This window comes from Ananas comosus, linkage group 14 (genome assembly GCF_001540865.1).
Source record: "Ananas comosus cultivar F153 linkage group 14, ASM154086v1, whole genome shotgun sequence".
In the NCBI taxonomy this organism is placed as follows: Eukaryota; Viridiplantae; Streptophyta; class Magnoliopsida; order Poales; family Bromeliaceae; genus Ananas; species Ananas comosus.
Window position 1 is genome coordinate 6,836,922 of NC_033634.1, and position 16,117 is coordinate 6,853,038.

General features: G+C 45.6%; 1 long non-coding RNA gene across 5 annotated transcripts; it reads left to right on the plus strand.

Annotated features, from left to right (window-relative positions):
- LOC109720748 lies at positions 1,048-3,624 on the plus strand. 5 transcript variants are annotated; one of them, XR_002219050.1, is made up of 7 exons: positions 1,048-1,244; positions 1,324-1,426; positions 1,506-1,646; positions 1,727-1,826; positions 1,896-2,007; positions 2,096-2,155; positions 3,401-3,624. It is a non-coding gene; the product is annotated as an uncharacterized LOC109720748 (long non-coding RNA). The 5 variants fall into 5 exon arrangements; XR_002219049.1 differs by having other exon boundaries at positions 1,327-1,426; positions 1,716-1,826; XR_002219048.1 differs by having other exon boundaries at positions 1,327-1,426.

Sequence of the window (16,117 nt, forward strand, 5' to 3'; positions counted from 1 at the left end):
GAGGAAGGCTCGGATGAAGCCTCCAACGAGATTGAACCGAAAATTGACTCGGTTCAATGCAAGCAAGATGTGTTGATGCAGAAAATTATGCATGATTATTACAACAACAGGCGTGGCGAACGTCAAGGCCGATGGGGCTATCAGGATAGACCATTCGGCTCAAAGCAAAGGTTTCCTGGATATCGGCCGCACTGGCAACATCAAGCCAGGCCGACACCAGAACTAGAATTCGAGGGGATAACCGAGGGAGATATAGAATTCCTCGATCGAAGGTTAGTCAATGAACTCGGCATCCAACCTTGGCCGAGACCCTGGAAAAGGAGAGAAATTTTAAAAAATTATTTGAGAACGGTAAAGGTGCCGGCAAATGTGCCAGTGGATAAATGGCACGAAGTTGAAATCAAACCATCGGCCAGGTGGCAGGGACCGATGTTAACAAAAACTCAAAAGCGTCGGCAGCAGAGGATGCAAGCCGAGGCAAGACAACACTACGAAGAAGTGAAAGGGATAAGGCTCAACGTATGGAGGCGTCCTAATGAGCAGTCACGCCCCTTTCGCCCAATGCGAAATGACCACGAGGCAGGCGCCTCATCGCCTGTCCCTTGGATGAAGTCAAAGGTAGAACGACCAACCGAGGCCGAGTCGGAAGAAAAAATGACCAAGAGGGAGTTAGAAGATAAAATAGCCTCCCTTGAAACGATTATCAAGAGAGAATGTGCAGTATACTGAACTTCAGCAAATTGCAAAGTTCGAGTAAGGAGAATGATATTTGGAACCTTCCTACATGTTCTAAAGGGTTTAAAGACATTTATGACTAAGTTCGAGGGTGATCGGAATGCAAAAAGCGAGAAGTGCATTGCTACTGCGAAGTTGGCCATTTTGCATTGGTGTACCGGTACAGGCATCATGCTGTACCGGTAAAGCAAGCACCAGCAGCAGCAGCTGCGTGGCTTTGAGGATATTTTGGTCTTTTGCTTTGAGCTTATCCTCTATACCTCCCAGCTCGACCCCCCAGTGGATAGACATCATCTCTGAGCCTTAGAACAAGGGTTGAAGCTCTCCTCTTCTCTCTCTCTCTAGGAATTTCTCTCTCTAGCTAGAATCAAGGTTTTGAGCTTGATTTTGCTTCCTACTTGATGTTTGCTATTGGAGGGATTAAGGGAAGTGCTAGTTGACAGTAGAAGTGAGGTTTGACACGATTTCATGCCTCTAATCCAGCAGTAGAATCGGATTGGGGTAAGAAGGTAATTGATTAACCCCTTTGTTCTTTATTTGAAGCTGAAAGTAAGGGTTATTGATACCGTTTTGACGATTTTGTCGCAGCAGAGTTATCAGTCATTCCAAGCTAATTAGCAGAGTGTTACTAGCTGGTTTTGGGCATACTCCAGTCAATAGAAGTTGAAGTTCTAAGAGGAGAAGGTGATAAGTAAGTATTATCTCTAGCTTGATATAAAAGTTAAAGATTTTTGGGATTTACGATGCTGATTTCCTCACTCTGTTTTCAGCAGCCGTGAGAAGTTATTTAAGCTAAATATCTGGATATTATGAACTGGTTTTGATAGTACTACAACCGGTGGGACGATGAACTGGTTTTGATAGTACTACAACCGGTGGGACATGGAACTACCAGCTAGGGATCTAAATAAGTAAGATTTCAGCTTTTAGTAATGGTTTTAGTAGAGTAAAAGGACTGTTTTGAGACTAAACTATAGTAGCCATGCGATAGGGTATCGGATGATTCCCGGCTGAGTATTAGAAGTTTTCGGAAGTTAAGACGAATACCTTAACCTGGTTCTAGTAGGGGTTAAGCTACAACCGCATGCAAGGTAAAATATTGCTGAAATTAGATGTTTAAGTAATTATTCCAATGTAACTTCCTAACTAGTTCGCAGCAGGTTTGCGACGTGCGGTGTGATGGATCCCGGCTGATTCTAGGAGGCTTTCGAAGCGAAAACTTGGCGCTTTAATTTCAGCTGAACCAGAGGTTCCACTATAGTAAAGTATTAGGTGAAGCTCTACCCTGTAGAACTGTTAATGTGATAGATTTACATAGGATTTGAAGTATGCGCCTAGCTGATTTAGTACTGATTGCTAGGGCATTTGGAGGATTGTGATACTCTTACCTGCAAATTGGACGTGGGTTATCAAGTATCAGGTGGGTCAACCTAACCAGAACAAGAGAATCTCCTCTATGTTCTATATGATATTATAGAACTAATATGTGAGTATAATTATGCGAGTTATGTACTAGAATAATTGTATTAGGTACCACTCACACATTTATTCTATATAGTTAATTGGAACCACTACGAAGTAGTGAAGGTCATGAGCAAGTGTTAACCTCCAAGTTAAATGCCTAGACAATGAATGACTATAATAAGTTTATAACAAATGGAGAACAAGACATCTAGTTGTGACATGATTAGTATATTCACATATGGTCACTAGTGAATTATCAACATATATGATATACGTAATTTTGCATTACCCTTATATGTTTATTTGACTTAGTGGATACCAGCATGATATATTACATTGAAAATCCGACCTAAAGGTCGAGAGCGAGAACCTTACCTGCTAAACATAATGATTGAAAACAGTTAAAACTATGAATCGTGCTTACTTGCCATTGTGCTCATTCGCACAAGCTTATGAGGGTCGCTCCCCACAAGCCGGCACTCCGGAGTTGGCCTACGCGACAGATGCTCGCCCGTGCGGGATTGAGTGCCGAAGTGGATTGCCGTGGGGAGTGTAAACTACCACGGGGCCGTTAGGCGCGGCGCAAGCTGGACTACCTTGAGTAGGTCCTTATGAATTCAACTAAATTATTAAATGATAATAGTAGATGATTATCACTGAGTAGTATACAGTTACATCTCTACTTGGCATATTTATGTTCATTGCGATTATCTTAACCGTTTTTACTTGGGAAATATATCTGACGGCATGATACAATTTCATAGTTCTTTATTGTTGATAAAACTTACATGTTATAACTGTTAGGTCCTATGCGTTGGCAAGTTTCGTGGGTCGAGTCGGAGTCTTGAAGAAGTCCGGAGCGGAGTATTGAAGATCGAAGAATCCGAGACTTCGAAGAATCAGAAAGGACGCAAAACATGCAAAACTTGAATCACGATGCTTAGGTAAGCTTTAAATCTTGTTTATGGTGATTCATACTTATTTATAGATCTTAGAATCNCCGTTCACCTATTCACCCCCCTCTAGGTGATAGATACAATCTAGATAGATCCTTGGGCTCCTCAAAACTTTCAATAACTGTTCTTATATTTTCCTTGTATATCAACATGATCCTAGTGGTGTAATTCGCCGAGGCTGGCGGCTTACCCACTGGAAACTATTGTTAATAGTTCTCACGCCCTATTTATTATTGTTTTTACAGAGCCACCTGCTACAGGAGAGACTAGGGATCGCGGCAAGGGAGTCTCATCTAGCTAGATCTAGCTTGGAGCGTGACTAGATAATCATCTTGCTACTCGGGCTACGGCCGAGGGTGATGTCCCCATGTATAGAGAGACTACCATTGTACATATATTTTGTGCACCTTATGATGTATATGTGGTTTGAATCTGGATTACCGTTTTGGTGTTTTCTGTGGATTTGAGATCAGAGTTGTTTATACTTACTATTTTTTTCTGATAGTTGTTTTAGCAACTTATACTTTTCTCTGCTATCAGGTTAAAATTCTTTTATGTTTTCTCTTTTTCGATATGTTTCTTGTAGACGCCTTATATACTGTATGTGTATGGCGGGTCTGTACATGTACCGGGTAGGCTTCCGCTGTTATCAGGGCGTGACAGATTATAGTAGTATCAGAGCCTAGGGTTGAGTCTTAGTGGACCTAGCGAACTTTAGGCTGGTTGGACTATAAGAATAGGCTCGTGAAAGACGAGGTCTAGTTAAGTTTTTAGCGAAAGTATTTGATTGGGTAATTCATAAACTCCGAATGGTAGGAGTTTGATTGAAATGTGCAATTACTAACTTCGCAGAGGGCCACGTTGGCGGCCGACAACGTGACATCGGGAGTTAGTATGTATTACATTTCATTATTTTCGCTTAAATGGGTGGTTAATATAAGAAGTGGGGGGTTCAATAGTGTAAGTTTTATTAATCCATGTTTACTTTTGTTGCAGCTTAAGATGCCTACGATGTGTTCTATGGCTACTGGAGTGGCTGAAGCCGCTGATGCAGAGGAAGTGGAGACTTCCACTACCTCCTGATCGAGTGAGGTTCGGGAGCTGCAGGATCAGCTTGCAGTGTTGACAGATTTAGTGACACAACAGGCTGCAGCAGCGCGACAACAGATGGATGCCGCGCACCGACAGGAGGAGAGAATGAAGAGGTGAGAGGATTTGCTACTGCTGCAGATTTCAGATAGAGAGATTCCAGATCCTACGCCAGCAGTACCAGAGAGGGATACGACTACGAGAGCACAGTCACCAACACCAGACACCTCACCGGCAGTTCCGCAGGTGGAGACCCGATAAGAGACAGTGGTACCACCACCAGCGCCCGTGGCTGTGGCAGGGACAGTATTACCTGAGATGGTGGGGGCTGAGGAGCGAGAACAGATGATGGAATGTCTAAATGAATTCCGTCGTTGCAATCCTCGTGTTTTCGATGGAGAAAAGGCAGATCATTTGGTAGCTGAGAAATGGCTGATGCATATGAGCTATTTTATGATACTTTCGTCGAGGAGCACGACCGAATGTGGTTTGCGACACACTATCTGGATGGCGAGGCTTACAGGTGGTGGTTGGATATTCGTGAGGATCCCCATACTGATTTATCTGCGATCACTTGGAAGAGATTTAAGGAGTTGCTGTTGACAACCTACTTTGCACAGAGTGTGAAAAGACAGATGGAGAGGGATCTACGCAACCTGAGGCAGGAAGACAGGACAATAGCCGAGTATGAGCGAGAGTTTTCTCAATTATTGCATTGTGTCCCTAATTTTGTGGTTCGAGATGATGAAGATAAGGCCCGTATTTTTGAGGTGGATTTGCGACCTGCGATCTTCAGATTAGTCCAAGCGTCAAACCTATCGACTTATAGAGAGGTCGTAAACCGGGCACTGATTGTTGAGAAGGGGGCAGAGATTATGAAAGAAAGGGAAGTCGTGGATCAAAGTAAACGAAAGAGGCCAGGGACTGAGAACAGTGGACAACAACCTTTCCGGAGGCCGCCAAAGTACCCAAGAGGCCAGCCGAGTCAGTCGAGGAGGCGAGGTTCTTCTACACCTCGCAGAGCCCCAGAGCGTCGTCGACCGCCGCATTGTGTGATCTGCAGTGGTCCCCATTTTCCATCGCAGTGTCCTCAACGTGGTGGCCGGTGTTTCATTTGTGGCCAGGAAGGCCATTTTCGATCAGAGTGCCTTAGAGGTTCTTTACCAGCACCATCTTCAGCGTCAGCACCTGCATCTTCTGTTCCCAGTCAGGGGACTCCGTCAGCACAGTACCAGTCGAGGCGACCACCTGGACAGCGATAATCAGAGAGTTCTCGGCAGGGTTCGAGTGGGCGGATGTATGCCGCCCAGACTGAGGAGGCCGCAGCAGCAAAGGAGGTCGTAGCAGGTATTATTTTGATTCATGATGTTCGTGTTCGTGCATTATTTGATACTGGTGCATCGCATTTCTTTATTGATTAGCTGTTTGCCGAATTGCATAGCATACAGTTAGTACCTACTTTGCATCCGGGACGAGTGATCGTGCCCGACCATACCCTGGATATTCATGAGTATTGCCCTCGCTGCCCAGTTCGGGTAGGCGACTGGATTATGCCAGTGGACTTATTAGCACTACACAAACTACGTAAGTTTGATGTAGTGTTGGGTATGGACTGGTTGACACAGTACTATACTACTATAGATTGCACAAACCGAACGGTGACCTTTAGGGAACCGGGTCAGCAAGAAGTTGTATACCGAGGATGTCAGAGTTCAATGTTCGCAATGACAATTTGTTCTTCGCGAGCATGACAATCGATACAGAGAGGTTGCGTGGCCTATTTGGCTAATATTTCTGTCAGTGACGGAGGAGTTGCTAGTATTGATAACATCCCAGTAGTGCGGGAATTTCGTGATGTATTTCCGACCGAATTACCTGGAATGCCGCCTGATAGGGAAGTTGAGTTTGTGGTAGATCTTGTTCCTGGGACTACCCCAATCTCAAAAGCACCGTATAGGATGGCGCCTGCTGAGTTGAAGGAGCTGAAGGCGCAGTTACAGGATCTTTTGGATAAAGGTTTTATTTGACAGAGTGTATCGCCCTGGGGAGCACCGGTGTTGTTTGTTAAGAAGAAAGATGGATCCTTTCGATTGTGCGTGGATTATCAGGAAATTAAGAAAGTCACCATCAAGAATAAGTACCCACTACCACGAATTGACGATTTATTTGACCAACTCCAAGAATCGAAAGTGTATTCCAAGATTGATTTACAATCTGGATATCATCAATTGAAGATTAAACCTGAAAATGTTTCTAAAACTGCTTTCAAAACTGGCTACGGGCATTATGAATTTACAGTTATGCCATTTGGATTAACGAATGCCCCGGCAGCTTTTATGGATTTAATGAATCGTGTTTTCAAGCCTTATCTGGACAGGTTTGTAGTAGTGTTCATTGATGATATTTTGATTTATTCTCGAAGTAACGAGGAGCATGAAAACCATCTGAGATTGGTATTGCAAATCCTTCGAGAAAAGAAACTATTTGCAAAGTTAAAGAAATGTGAATTTTGGCTTCAAGAAGTAGCATTTCTGGGACATGTAATTTCAGAAATTGGGATTGCTGTGGATCCAAAAAAAAAATCGAAGCTATTAAAGATTGGCCTAGACCAACCAGTGTTACTGAAATTCGAAGTTTTCTTGAATTAGCCGGGTATTACCGGAGATTTGTGGAAGGATTTGTTAAAATGTCTACTCCACTTACTCGACTTACACATAAAGGGGCGAAATTTTTATGGAATGAGGTTTGCGAAATAAGCTTCCAGGAACTAAAGGAACGATTGACTAGTGCCCCGATTTTGGCTTTATCGATAACTGGGGTGGATTATGTGATTTATAGTGATTCATCTCTGAATGGATTAGGGTGTGTTCTACTGCAAAATGGAAAGGTAATCGCTTATGCATCTCGTCAAATAAAGGATTATGAAAAGAACTACCCTACACATGATCTAGAGTTAGCAGTAGTCTTTGCTTTAAAGCTATGGCGTCACTACCTGTATGGCGAGCGGTGCGAGGTATATATGGATCATAAAAGCTTAAAGTATCTGTTTACTCAGAAAGAACTGAACTTGAGACAACGCAGATGGTTGGAGTTGCTCAAGGATTACGATTTGACTATCCTCTATCATTCGGGAAAAGCCAATGTAGTAGCAGATGCTTTAAGTCGAAAGTCGACGGAGAATTTGGCGATGTCGATAACCTCGCAATCACCTCTGATAAAAGAAATGAAGCAGTTGAAATTGGAAGTGGTAGCTCCTGATACGCCTTGGCGGCTTATGTCATTGATTGTGCAACCTACCTTGATTGATAAAATTAAAGAAAAGCAAGTCCACGATGAATTTTTACAAAGGACTCATGCAAAGATTACCGATGAGTATATTGGTGAATTTTAAGTGGATAATCAAGGATTATTGAAGTATGGCAATAGACTGTGTATANGGTTCACACATGTCCCGAGCTCAATGCCGCTTGATGACATTAGCTCTCTAGTTCACGTACATTCTAGTTCCAATACCTCTATATGGCAATTTCGTCATCTTGCATGTTTCAAATAAACTTAAGTTTAGATGCATGAATCAAAGCTCATGTACACTATAGAAGCATGAAACCAAGTCTCGTATAGAACGCTAAATGCAACTATAGGCCTACCAAGCTACTCTCTACTCCATAGAGGTCCAAAATTTCATCATATACAACATAGGCCTTTTAAGCATTCTAAAATTCACAATAAATACATATAACAATAATATGCATGCTTTTTCATTTAACAATACTTAATTATGCACAAATGAGAATTTCTCATTGTATGGCTAGGTCAAACCCACCGAACTGTCGCGTAGGACCTCGTTTCGCCGAACAAAGTTGTCCCCGAGTCTCAAAATACCCTAAAAGAAATCAGCGAAGAGATACGAGGGCATTACGACCAACCATAAGATCAAACATTAACCTAGAAGCAAAAAGGGCCAAAACTAACCTCAAGAGTAGAAATCTCTTCCAAAGCTCCAAAAGAGAGCTTGAACCCTTCCAATCCAAGCCCTAGGAAGGTTCTAAACCAACCAATCAAGCCTCAAAAGCCCTAGGTTCAAAAAGCCCAAAATAAACCCTAAGCCTCAAAACTAGGGTTTCAAAACAATAAAACCTCAAATCCAAGGTCTAAAGGAAGGGAATGAGTAACAAACCTCCTTAGAAGCTCCAATCCAAGCTCCAAGGGTGAAGATCTCCCCCTTTGCAAGCTCCAAGTCCAAGCCTTCAAGCACCAAGGAAGATGAGAGGGCGAGGAAGATACTCCAAGACCACTAGTAGCTCCAAACTTCTTCTCCTTCCCCCCTTCTTCTCATTCTCCTTCTTCTTCTTCTTCTCTATCAAGGGTGTGGAGAGAGTTGAGAGAAGAGAAATGAGGAGTAGAGAGGGTGGAGGGGTCATATAGACCCTCTATTGTAACAAAATCCAGCTAGGCCCTCCAAAAATCCAATATTACCACAGCCCGGTCTGGGCAGTTTTTGCCCAGAGGGACCGGTCTCTCCCCAGCAGGGACCGGTCTCTCGCTGTGAACCCGAAAAACCAGCGTTCGGGAACCGGTTTCTCCCCTCGCAGGACCGGTCTCTTACTGCGAAGACGCGCTCGGGGACCGGTCTCGCCTGCCAGGGACCGGTTGCCTCAGGCTGCCTCAACACTGCTCACTGGGGGACCGGTCTCTCCTTCCAGGGACCGGTCCCCGAGAGTAAAAACTCTCAGGACTTATCCAGAATTCCGATTTTCGAACTTTTTAGGTCGGAAAACATTCTACAACCCCCCACCAAGTGTGAAAAAGCTCGAAATACATCCAAACACTCGAACCTTGCAATTTGCAAAGGTCCAGTGCGTCACAGGTAGCTCCTGATACGCCTTGGCGGCTTATGTCATTGATTGTGCAACCTACCTTGATTGATAAAATTAAAGAAAAGCAAGTCCACGATGAATTTTTACAAAGGACTCATGCAAAGATTACCGATGAGTATATTGGTGAATTTCAAGTGGATAATCAAGGATTATTGAAGTATGGCAATAGACTGTGTATACCTGCGGATTTAAACCTTAAAGAAGAAATTCTTACTGAAGCACATCAGGCACCATATGCTCTACATCCTGGAAGTACAAAGATGTACAAAGATCTGAAGCTAACCTATTGATGGCCTGGAATGAAAAAGGAAGTTGCAGACTTCGTAGCTAAGTGCTTAACCTGTCAGCAGGTCAAAGCAGAACATCGACTCCCTGTAGGAAAGCTTCAAAGTGTACCTATACCTATATGGAAGTGGGAAAAGATGACTATGGATTTTATTATTGGATTACCTCGCTCGCGGGCAGGTCACAATGCGATTTGGGTAATCGTGGATAGATTAACCAAATCGGCGTACTTCATTCCGATCCATACCGTTTGGACGGGAGAGAAACTCGCACAAGTGTACCTTGATGAAATTGTGCGATTACATGGAGTACCAGCTTCTATTGTATAATATTGAGATCCACGATTTGTGTCACATTTTTGGAAAAGTTTACAGGAAGCTTTGGGTACTCGATTGGACTTTAATACTGCTTTCCACCCTCAGAGTGATGGGCAAACCGAGCGCACTATTCAAACACTCGAGGATATGTTACGTGCATGTGTAATGGACTTTCGAGGTGCATGTGGAATGGACTTTCGGTACGCAGTGGTAAAAACGAGATATCTAGCTCTCGGGTTTGGAGGTTTTGGGGTCGGATACCGGTACGCAGCCTCCTAGAATACTGTTTTTGAGGGGTAAAAGTGAAATTTCAGTGTGGGCTTACATAAAGAGGTGCCCATCCCCTTCCGCCAACTGAAACACACACACGCACACATGAAGTGAGAGAGAGGGAGGAGCCCATCTCTTCTACCATCTTCTTTCTCCTCTCCAAATTGGAGATCTTGGTGGAGATCGAGCTTGGGAACGCGTAGGGAGTGGTGGTTCGAGCTCTCGGGCGCTTGGTGGCGCGGGACGCTTGCGACTCAAGGTTCGTTTCGAATGCTGAAATTAGGGTTTTGTGTTTAACCCTTAGATTTAGGATTTTGGTGAACCCTAGGTAAATCTAGACCACAAATGGTAGGATTTACCATGAGATTAGGGTTTCTCCTCTAGTTTTGGGAAAACCCTAGGTTAAAAAGAGGGGTTTCTTGATGAAGGGTTCTAAAAATATTTTAACCCTATGGAACTATAATATCCGAGATTTTATATTAAAAGAAATTCGGATTTGGAATTTGAAATTTAAATTCAAATTATATATATGTGTATATATCTATATATGTGGATATGTTGTGGATTGCAGAGAGGATTGGTTTCATCGCAAATCGACGACCAAATCAGATGAAACGAAATGGTAGATTCGATGCTCCAGTCGTGCTGAACGCGCTGGTGCGATTCGATCGGAAATCTGATTGACGGATCTCCGAGAATCATGAATTGTTCACTGAGGGGTCAAAATTGGCAAAACGAAAAAATTGCAAAAAACCTAATATTTTATGTACCGTTGTAGTGTTTTGAGCTTTGGATAGGATTGGCTTCAGTGATAGTGACTGGTCAACACATCCGGAGAGTGTCGGACTGAGTCGGAGTCGTTTCTACGCGAAATGGATGCAGAAATGGACTCGGCACGCTCAAATAAGCAAAACTGGAGTTTTGCCAGATTCGGGCACCCAGAACTGCCTTTGGGTCACCCAGAAGTTGAGTGCAGAACTGAGCAAAACTGGAAGCCAATTCGGGTCCATATTTCGGGCGCCCGGATGTGGGTCCGAATGTTCACCTCGTGAGTATCGTTTGCGCTGACACGTGGCTGGTGGTAGGTGAGGTCCGCCGGAGCCGGATATGGGCACAGTGCACCGCGGGCGAAGGATCCGAAGTGGAACAATTGTGCAGCCTGGAGGTTTCGGATGCCTAAAACATGCTTTCGGGCGCCCGAAAGTGCCCGTTTCTGCAGAGTTGCAGATTTGCAGCTGTTGTTCCTGAGGCTTTTGGGACCGTTCTAACACCCTATAAATAGGTGGTGTTCGACCCCAGTGAGCTCTTTTCACCTGTTCTTCACAGAGAAGCCTCAAATTGCATTTCTAAACCTTAGATTTCCTCAATTTGCATCCAATCTTTCAATTGGAAGGTGGTGGAGTGCTGATCCTGCAGTTTTCGAGCAACGACCTTCGGTGTTTTGGCTCGTGTGCGACGTAGGAAGGTCGGATTGTGGGTTTGTTGGATTCTAGACTTCCAGAGGAATCCACGAAGCTCATAATTGTATTTTTTGGTTGAGGTTAGCTTGGTTGATTCTATGTTTTCCTAGACTGTTGGTGACTTTGAGCTAAAAATCTGATTTTTGGGTTTTTCTTGGTGCAAGTTTTGGAAGGAGCAGGATTTTGGACTTGAGATTGATACTCCATCATTATTCACTGGATTTGGAACTTGCCTCATCTGAATTGGAGTTTGATAGGTGAGTTTGTCATTGGAGTTGTCGGTTTAAGCTTAAGTGCTGAAATTTGGGGTTATTGATACAACTTTGATGCTTTTGTGTTCAGGTCTTCGGAGGATGTTGAGTTTGGACCAGAGGGTGATTTTCCATCTTGGTTTGTTGGCTTTGGGACCTTGCTACACCTGATTTGGGTTTGGAAATGTGAGGTTAGCATTGTATTTGAGCAAATCTAAGCTTAGGTGCTGAGATTAGGTGGATTTTGATGGATTTTGGTATTAGATCCTTCTAGTATCTTAGTTGCTGGTTGTGGGTGTTTTCGGCTGAAGCTTCAAGCCATTTGCTGTGGAGTTGCACGAAGGTGAGTTTATCATCGGTTTTGCCTCCTAAGCATATGCATAGTAGACATGTATAATTTTAGCTTTGATATATCATGTTTAGCTCGAGTTCTTTGATTAGCATATTAAATGAAATCTGAATTTTGAGTATACTGTAGTAATCAGATAATTATACATGTTGGACTTGGAGTTTGACTTAAGAGAGAACCAGCGATTTAACCCGTCATATGCTTAAACTACCTGATTTAGCTCTAGGAGTCGGGGTTTGTTTGTATCACCGCAGTTTCAGCGCGGTGGATACTTAGGGTAGTTTAGAAAACATTTACACTCGGGCGGGATGCCGAGCTTGGGTAATATTTAACTGTAGGCTGTACACTGTCTTTTCTGCTCGCTCCTTAAGCTTTTGTGCTTCGTATCCCTGCTGTTAGTGCGCAATTGATACTCAGATAGCTTCTGAAGCTGTTGTGCTTCGTATCCCTGCTGTTAGTGCGCATTGGATACTCAAATAGCTTCGGGAGTTGTTGCGGATAGTATCCACACTATTGTGTACATTTGATACGCTGAAAGCTTAGGAGCTGTAGTAGATCTGTATCACCGCAGTTTGTTGGCGGTGGATATCCGGAATAGTGTAGAATGTAGTTATGCTCGTGCGGAGATGCCGAGCTTATTTTTACAGCAGTGTCTAGGCTGTTTCAGACTGTCGGGTGCCGTCGGGGTTGACGGTGGACCCAGATTGCGAGTTTTGCATCAGTTTGTGCCGAGGGCACGTGAGTTTTGGTTGTTAGACCAGTTGGACCCTGTTTACTTGATTATAGCCTGTGAGAGCCTGATTGAGCTCAGTAGAGATACGCTTGCATACTCGGTTAGGTAGCGCCCACGAGTGCCATTCCGGAGTCGGGCTTTATGCGTTTGCGTTGTGTAGTGTCCTGATTGGACTTGCTCTCCGCGGACTGATTAGTGTGGAGGTAGCATTTATGATTCGACAGGCGGAACGCGTGCGCTCACAGTCCCTGAGATGAGTGTATTCATAGTCCCTATGGATTTGGGTCAGAGGTTGCATTACTCTACAGATAGTAGTGTTGGATCATGATAGAATAGTGGCATATAGCTGTAGATTTGTTCCAGCTTCCTTTTCTATCACTGAGCTTAGATCTGTAGACTTAGTGGGTGAGCCGATGAGTTAGAGGGCAGTACCCACTGAGGACTACTTCTTTTTGTAGTAGTTCTCACGCCCAGTTGTTACCCCTATTTTTGCAGAGCCGTCGCTTTCGGCTGTTGCTGTTGCTGATATTGACCGTGGCAAGGGCATCGCGAGTTAGAGCCCTTCCAGTCGAGTCGCAGAGCTAGAGGAGTACCAACTACAGGTAGTTGTAGTTTTTGGGTCTTTACTTATAGTTATTGTTTCTTGTCAGAGCGAGTATTTGTATACCTTGGATGACATGTATGTATTGAACCACTGTTTATATTTGGTTTATTTTCCTAGCTCTCTATACTACTATTTGTGGTATTGTATGATTACTGGTACTTCTACTTTTCGCTTCGTATACAGGAAAAATACCTATGTATGCGGCGGGTCTGTTAGCGAGCCCGAAAAAACGAGTAATCCGGGGCGTGACAACCGTTTTGCGTAATTTTGAACGTTGTGGTGTGTACGTGCATGTTACACGCGCTGTGAAGGGCTGGGATGGAAATATCCTTTTCTGAGGGACTAAAATGCATATTAGCTAGCATATATATACGTTGCAACCTAGGGTTTCATGCTAACCCTAACCCTAGGCTGCCTCTACTACCCTAGTTGCGCCCCTACTAACTCCATCACCTCCCAGCACCCCACAACTCGTACCCCGGCCGTCGGCGTGTGTCTCCGGCCGCCGGAGAAGGCCCACATTGCCTTCTCCCTCCACATTGCATCTACCACTTCAGCCGACAACCACAGAGAACCACCCTCTCGCGTCAACCTTCATTCCCTCGGCCGAGACCCACTCCCTGCGCTGTCCCCGCCGGCCCCCGCCGCCCGCACGCGCCATCGGTGTCGCCTGGTTCGTCCGCGGCCACCTGCAGCAACTCGGGCTGAGCTCGGGTCAGCTAGCGGCCGCGAATTGCTGCCGCTTCGTGGCGGGCTGCCCTACCCTCTTGGGCCGCCGGTGACCTCCCACGCACCAACACCGTCGTCCCCGTGACCGCCGACCACCGCTTTGCTCCCTGCGGCTGCCCAGAACTTGTGTGGGTCGAGCCTCGGCCCGCACTGTCTCCGTGCATCGCCGCCGCCCACCATCGGGCGCGCCGCCCTCCCTCGGCCTCTGGCGACTTGCCGCCGTCGCCCCGGTGCTCCCCCGGTTGCCGCCAGGCTGCCGTCGCTCCTCGAACACGAGGCGAGCTGCACGGGTTTGATCATCTCCGCCGTGCCACCGGCCGCCTCCTGCCGCCGGCCAGCGCGAGCCCCGACCCCCACTGACCGACCACACCCGTCTCTGGTCAGCCTGCCCACCGTCCGGCCGCCGCCTGCCACCCACGTGCTCCAGCTAGCTCCGGTAAGCTGTAATTACTGTTCTGTGCACTGTTCCAAGTTCCAGTCACTTTTTCGACAATCCGAGGACACCTTGACACTTCCGAAAGTGAGCACGAACATCGTGCTCACCTCCATTTGGGTCAGCAAAGCTCCAGTGTGCGAATTAAACGCAGTTTAGGCACTGTGCGTGCTGTTTCGCTGAAGTTCGCATCGCTCGCACGCTCGCCACAGTGGCCAGCCGTGCTCCGAAGTGTGAGCACGGCCTCCGGCACAACAAGACCTGATAGCGAATGTCTCGGCCAGGTCAGAAAACCTCAGTTTGTGTTAACGGGCCGTAAAACCCCGAAAATCACATAAAATAATGTGATTTTATGTAGTCGCGGGGGTTTTTATGCATTTGTACATTGCGTAGTTGCTGTTGGCAGCGTGTGCGGGTAGCGGGTAACCTCTGGACTGGATGTCCAGGGCCCCAGGCCTTTTCGAAAATTGAAAGTTGATTTTCGATGCGTTTTATGGTGAAATCCGCCGGCGAAACGCGATTTCGGTTCAGAATTCTTCCGATGGTGCCTCGTGATAAATTGTTTTGTCACTGAGCCTTGTTGGCTAGTCACCTGCGTCATTTCGAGGGTTCAAAAACAAAGAGTGAGCGACGGTGGGTTCTGGTGTCGAATTTGACACTTTCGGGAACCCGGATCAGAACGATTATCTGACGATAACCGTTTCGATGTGAGGAGGTGTTTTAGCTGCCAAGTCACATGAATAGTTGCATTTAGTGGTAGCGGGTGACTCGTAGCACGAGTTTGTGAGTTCCGGGATAGTTTGTGGGTCCCGGCGGAGTCCCGGTGCGATTTTCGAGACTTCCGGCGTATTACGGCAATCGGTTGTGGGAAACCGATTCCCGTAGGTTTATTGGTGGGAATTGTGAATTAATAGTTCGTGTGTGTGGGTTGGATGCTAAGCCAGGGGACCCTTCGTAGGTCCGGTTGATACTTCTTCTGCAGTTGGGAGACCAGTGCATATACGTACATGTGGGTACTTCGACCCGAAGTCGGTACAGTGGTGCACGCTCGGTGACATTCCCTTCACCCTTTCCTTGTTGTTTATCTTGCATGTTATATGTTGAGCTTAGCACCTATACCATATCTCTTTATTGCTCTACTTAGTTGGTTGCATACCCAGTATCATGTTTTAGAAGTAGAGCGGTTTTGTGATTATTTGTGAGATTGTGACCTAGTTGGTCGGTTCTTGTATCTTGTACTATGACCTATTCGGTCGGTTTACTGCATCTGTTATTGTGACCTACTTGGTTGGTTGGATTACTTGGTGACCTATACGGTCGGTATGCCCTGAGGGGCAGGATTGTCGGCTAGTTGCCGACGGTTGGCTATTGAGCATATCAGCATTGATCGCCCGAGACTCGTACGCATTTCATGAACACCAGCGGTCTGATCCACGGCAAGAGAGTGTTCTTTTCCGGAAAAGTGGTCGGGTGTAGCAACCCGTGAGCCCAACGGCCTAGGCTGGGTCATATGCAGGTAGAGTGGCAGTGGCATGGCCTGAGGTCTACAGACCGATAGGGTAGTT